We start from the raw sequence: 7191 nt of genomic DNA on the forward strand, positions 1-7191 counted from the left end.
AATATATGATGAACATAACTAATAACGTGGGTAAGGAAAATTTAGAAGAAAACAAGGGGTTAAAATAAAGATAGGGGAAAAAGGGAGAATACAACGAACCTAATTTTATTATATATATAGTATATAAAATAAAAAATAAATCTGTACGACTACAATCCATGAAGAATCAGGAATGTAAGTGGAAGGAAGTACTGTTACTAAACCAACGGTTGTGCAAAGATGTGATTTAATCCGAATCAGGTTCGACCGCCACATTTTATGACCACTTTATAAGCCAGGGTGGATTCCGGAGGGATCCTGAACCCATAGGGTTGAGTGAAGGTTTCGAACCCACGTTCCTTGGAGTTAGTATAGTGCCTTTTCACTGAGCCACATACATACTAAATATATATATATAGATAATCAGGGAGGAGAGATTCAGGGCTGAGATTAAGGAGAAAAATAGTTTTAAACTATTTATTTATAGCCTACATTTCGACCCACAATGTAGGTCTTCTTGTTTTATTGGATGGAAATATTAATGACAGATCAAATTTGAAAATAGTCATTCTCAACTGACAGTCCCTTTGTTCTTTGTTAACATATCCAACACAGCCCAGATGAAGACTTACATTGCGGGTCGAAACGTTAACAATCAATAAATAGTAGACTATTTATGTTCCTTGGTCCATAACATCTTCAAAATTCAGTTTAATCCTTTTAAGGAAGACTGTTAGTTAATACATTAATACGTGTAAAATTTATCCATTGTTTTTATTATTTTTTCATTCTTCAGGGTCCTTTCTCCATCATCAGGATTGCATTACCTTTCTTCCAGTCTCCTTGTTAATTATATCCGAATTATATGTTATATTAGGGGTATTCATGATCTTTAGTTTAACATGTTAAAGCGTGTTAAATGGAAAAACTCATGTTAAATCGAAAAAAATTGCCTTCTTTTACCGTGGTAAAACGAAATAACATTAACATGGCTGAGAGTCTGTTACTTGGTCTGTTAAATGGAGAATGACGTCACACAATAGACCAGTTGAGATCGCCGCCATTATTGTTGTTGTGACAGCTCAGTTCTTTCGTATGTTTGTGGTATTCATATCCCTGTTATTAAACCAGAATGGATAATTTTAATGACACATTTGAGAAAAAAACAGTAAAAAAAACAATGTAATTTCATTCTACTATCTGAAAATTTGTAAACGCTCGCCAGATAAAAATCTCACTATATGAACCATGTAATTATTCTTAGGGGACATATGTCCCAGAATAAAGTTATTTTTTCATTTTATTTCATAAGCTAAACTTAACACAAATTCCACTTTTCACTCACTCTAGGCATGTTGTAATTAATTACTTAAATCAAAACTGAAGTAAACAATAACATGAGGGTCTGGAAGGAAAGTTATAAACATAAAGGCTTATACAACAAGTTGCTGAGAAAATCCGCTAGGGGCTCTTATGCATTTAACGTTTAACATGACTTTAAATAGGCCTGCTCACAATCTTAAAGTTATAACATTTAACATGGTAAAACATTTAACTTTTAACACAACATCATGAATACCCCTATTATAACATCTGTCACGTATATTTTATACAAACTTATTCTATTCAGACCATTTGCACTATGATTTACCAGCTAAGTCTAAACAGAATACGTTTCGAGGTAAAATTAGGAATGATTATAAATATAATTATATGGATGTAATTAGGGAGTGGGTAGCTCAATGGTAAGGCGCTTTGCAACTAATTCCAAGAGCCTGGGTTTGAAAATGGCTGTGGTAGATAATTGTTTTATATTTCACTGTAGCCATGAGTCAACCCTGTGGGTTCAAAAAACCATGCGGGATTCACCCAGTCCCATGAAGTAAGTACCCCTAATTGTATAAAAATCTTGTTGTCCTGCCTGATTCTGACCAAATCACCTCCTTGAACAACCATTAGACTAGAACAATTACCAAACAGTACTTTCTTACAATGAACTTTATCTCTGACCCATCCAGGGTTGTAGCGGTATAGATTTCATTTTTTTTTTTTTTTTTTTTTAATAACAGGCAAACTGAAGAAAACGTAATGTGATCCTGAAGATTGGAAAGGACCCCAAAACGTTAAATGAATTTCACTAGTAATAAATTATTAAATAAAAACGTCATTTTGTTTGACGTAGTGCCCCTGAACTACATTCTAAATCCATTTATCTTTAATTATGATACATTCCAAATGTGCGAATTTATTAACTTATCGATAGTCGATTCTAATCCTGATTATCGATAATAATGTTACTAAATAAAGAATAAAACGAGACTATCGTAACCTGAGCCGAGGAATGAAGGCAACGATATACATATAAATTGTAAAAACAAAGCAGACCGCGTGAGGTCATAAAGGCATGGCCTGTGTTAATTATCCTTAGTGAATGATATTTATTATCATGGAGGGTCCTTAGTGCCTTGGTGCATTAGTAAGGACACGCCACTGCTCAGCAATGTCCGCCAAATTCCTCTCTCTCTTTCTCTCTCTCTCTAATTGTCTTCTTTCACAGTGCAATTACAACACAGCAATGAGTCATTAATAAGTAAATACAATTATTATGAATGAAAATTTTTTTATTTTACTATAAATTATTTTGTCATATTGTACACAATGTTTGTACACCACCATTTGGATCTAATGAGCTGAAATTCATCTATTCGAGTTATTTTCTAGGCGAAACTAGAATTCCATAATCCGATATATTATTTCACTATTTTTTGGAAAGTATCTGATATTATATTATTATATTTGATTTTTTATAAAATCGCTATTTAATCTCAAACTAAACTTTAAAATTTATTTTGTCGAGCAAAAAAGCAAGCCACCATTATTCTTTTGACATGTCGTCATTTTAACATGAACATACGCTAGGCATCTTTACATACCTCACCTATGTCATATATACTTAACCTATCCATTATATCATTTGCATCTATCTCTTCACCATATTTACAAATATTTCTTACGAGTATTCTTCTATAATTTATTAGTTTAGATCTGTATTTAGAACATTATCACGCATGGGCCCTGTTTCATAATAAAGTACAAACTAATACTATTAGTCTTGTATATTTAACTTAATACAATCACTCTGACTTGTACAATAGTAACTTGTACTATAGTATTTTTCAACTCCTGTAATATTACTAATAGTCATTCCTATTGTGAAAAAAATAAGTTTCTACAATTGTATTTTGAACTAATACTATTAGCTTTCATAATGAAACAGGGCCTTGGTTGTATTTATTAGTAACTAGTGTAAATGTATATTTAGTGTAGTAACCTAAATGTATATTATATTATTATTATTGTTTTTTATATACTTTATAAATATAACAATTTTTTCAACTCTATAATATTTGTATCTCATTTTTTCATTTAGCCATGACGAAGCCCTGTAAAATGGGGCGAAACGTTGGTTATAGTTTTCTTTCACTATTTTGAAACCTTTATTGACAGCTACCCGGACTATCTTCCTAAAATGTTCTTCATACGGTCAAATATCTCCTTCCAATATTTATTTTTGTTTATTTTCATTTTAGTATTCTGTACTTAGTTGTATTTTCTTAATTGAATTATCAGTTTTATCAACTCTTTAATAATCAGAAGTGTAACTAACTCATATTTCATTTATGATTATCATTTCTCTATGTTATTTTGGCACCGACCAATAGATGTTGTCATCTCGACATTCTGAATAAGTAAATAAATAAATAAATTAGATTCTGATTTAATATATTGATTGTTTGAGATTTTGAGAGTTTGAGATTTATATTTTTATTAATATAAACTTCAATGATCCAGTTTTAGTCTCTACTTCGTATTTCAACAAAACTCCAACGTTTCGGCCCTTCAAGGAGACAATCTTTATCAATGAATTGTCTTTTGTCTCAGGCTAATTTCTCATGTCTTATATAAACCACATAATTTAAGTACAAATATTTTTTACCTTTTCAATTATCCTCATTAACAATATCAACAATGGGTACAAAAAAGTAGGTTTTATTGTTTTTATTATTAATGAGGTTAATAAAAAAAAAAAATGGTATTGAAATTATGTGGTTTATAAAAGACATGGGCAATAAGCCTGCAAAAAAGGACAATTCATTGATTAAGGTTGTTTCCTTACATATAACCTAAGAAATTAAAGTGGATCATTGAAGTTTTGTTAGTAATAAACATATAAAATAAAAAATATATAATAATTAACTCTCTTGAGACTGGTTATTGTTTGATGATTGTTTATGGTTGTTTAAATAAATAAATTTTATACAATTTTAGTCTGGAAACAATTTGTATTCCTTTGTAAGTCCGACGTTTCGGCCAATTCGGCCATCCTCAAGGACAATCTTAATACAACTTTAGATCAACCTCATTTAAAAAAACAACTTTATACAGGCTATTCTGCCTAGGTCTTATATCAGTCCACAAATTACGCTAATTTGTCAACTCTTTACATTAAATTGAAACTTTTTATCATAATCAACCTTCGCTATTATAATTTATCACAAAAATATTTATCTTTTTTTTTCTTTCATTTTTTTAAAATTTTTGTTTATATTTTTTCTTGCTTTTCTTTTTTTTTTCTTTTTTTTTTCTTGTCTTTTTTTTTTTTTTTTAGAGAGGGAAAGCGAGAGTGGGTGAGAAGGTGGGGGAATTATCGTCATTATTTCATAACTTTAGGAATTATTAAGGCATAATTTTTTATTCCTTTATAAGTCCGACGTTTCAGCCGATTCGTCCATCCCCAAGGCTCATATTAATACAATTTTAGAACCATATCATTTAAAAAACAATTTTATGTAGGCTATTCTGCCCAGGTCTTATATCAGTCCACAAATTAACCTAATTAATCAATTAATTGTTCTCATTAAATTAAAAATTAAAACTATTTTTAATAGTTAATTAAATTTATCACAATAATATTATTTATAAATTACTATGAATAAATTTTAACAAAAAGGTGTACTGTGATAAATAGTCTCAATGTTTTTATTTATTTATTTAATGTGATTTACAACTGTACAAATAATAAATACAATAAGTAAATATGTTGTATGTTTCATATACACTTGAAAATCTTGGGAAGGAATCACCCATTGGTGGTGCTTCAAGCATTAATCTAAATTAGAAGGTCCCGTGGCCATCTTCTTTTCAGACGCCTCGGAGGATTATTAAGGATAAGATATCAAGAATTAATGGATTAGGATGGGTAAGGAGTTTGGAATGAAAAGACGCATATCTTTTTTGGGCCACATCTGCAACGAATGTGAAGTTAAGGTCTTTGTGGATGAGTTTATTTGTAACGAAATAAGGAGCATCAAGGATTTTGGATTGTAAGGATTGGATGCGGGAGGAATTTTATGGTTTGGTGGAGCCCCAGAGCACAATTCCATATATCCAAATTATTCTGATTATGATTCTGAATGTGATTCTAAAATTGTCCTTGGGAATGGCCGAATTGGCCGAAACGTCGGAAATATAAAAAATAAAAATTGTTTTGATACTAAAATTGTATAAAATTTATTTATTTAAATAAAAAAATAAGTCATAGTCATTCTGTGCATGAATACTTATCCAATATTTCAATCTCGTTGGCAGCACTTTCTGAGATCTCGTTCTTAAGGACTAAACAGTAAAGGACACGATCGAAAAAGAAATATGCCGAAAAAGGAGGAGCTCCGCGCATAAGGTCGGTCTCGCTATATTTGGACACAGACTGGTCCAATGGCAGCTAAACGGTAGAAACGAAGAGATAAAAGAAAATTAATAAAAGAAAATACCAAACCCCCCTCCCATTCCAAAACCAAATTCATTAACATTCCACCTTACGTTGAGTCGTATGCATATTCCATTCCTAATTAATACATTCTTCTACTCCCTAGATAAAAGCTGTTTTATCTTGCTCGGAACAAACCCGTAAAAAAATGTCTACCTATTTTCAGGTAGTTAGCTTTTTTATTTATTTTTTATTTTTTTACTGTCTATAGAGCACACTAATAGTCATATTAGTTAAACTTTTTGTAATAAAAAAATCTCGTTTCCCTTTGATAAATTCGTACGATTCTACCATTTAAGTTTTTATTTTAAATTCTTTAAAACATTTTCCTCTTCATTTGGTAAAGCCACCCAGAAGGCAGTGGGGATTTAGATGGCAGTGGAAATTTAAACGATTCACTGAAGGTGCCGCTGTTTTATGATATGAGGGCATGAAATTAATAAGCGATGGGGAATTCTTGTCATATCAATTCTCTCATTTAAAGAAATGGATAATTTTTAAATTCCTTTAAAAAGTTAAGACCTTCAGAAATATTTTGTGTTACGAAGGGATTGTTTTATATATATATAGTTGACCGTATAACTTATAATATGAAGATAGTCAGGGTTACGGTCAAAAAAAGAACAAATAGTTTTAACTATTTAATGTCCGACGTTTCGCCCCACTTTGCAGGGCTTCATCAGGGCTAAAAAGATACAAAAACGACTAAGAACATTATAACAATAAGATACAAAAAGATGAATTAAGGTAGTGTGGTGGCAAGATTAACGTCTTTAGCGGCAATAGTTGACGTTTGCAAAGAGAGTGTTAGAAATGGGTTTGCCACTGTCGAAATTATTATCAACATTTTTATTTCTTTTAAATCTATTTTTAATTATAATTCATTTATTAAGTTTCATTATTTTACATTTGTTTTAGTGGCAAACCCGTTTGAAACCTCTCGCCATATGATCAATTACAATTAATTAATTATGAAGAACTTCTGTGTTGTTATCTGAAAAAACTGAACGTTTCTGTTAATAATAATTATGAATGTTTTGTTATATATGTCAAGTGTAAATATTGTTGTATTGACAAATTAAGAACGTAACTAAAGAGCCATCTTTATCGTTACACAGGAACACGCACTAAAGTAGGATAAATATTATGTAAAAAAAAAAAGTGATATAAAATTATTTATAAATAAAAGGAAGAAAGTCATAAAATAGTATTAATATAGAATAAACTTTAATAAATAATGAAAAGAATAAAAAATTACATAACAATGGTAAGAATAAAAAATTACGTAAAATATACGGTTAAAAATTGTTATTTATAAACGAAAAAAACAAACTACATTTATGCCTGACATCTAGATTTTTAAACCAGTCTTATATATATATATA

At 30.1% G+C, this 7191-nt stretch overlaps 1 protein-coding gene across 1 annotated transcript in view; it reads right to left on the reverse strand.

Moving 5' to 3' along the window:
* Positions 1–7191, reverse strand: part of LOC106692801 (segmentation polarity homeobox protein engrailed) — a gene marked incomplete in the record, with an annotated part of 159550 nt that overhangs the window by 56172 nt on the left and 96187 nt on the right.

Source organism: Halyomorpha halys, unplaced genomic scaffold (genome assembly GCF_000696795.3).
Source record: "Halyomorpha halys isolate HHAL.00 unplaced genomic scaffold, Hhal_1.1 Scaffold72.1, whole genome shotgun sequence".
Classification (NCBI taxonomy): Eukaryota; Metazoa; Arthropoda; class Insecta; order Hemiptera; family Pentatomidae; genus Halyomorpha; species Halyomorpha halys.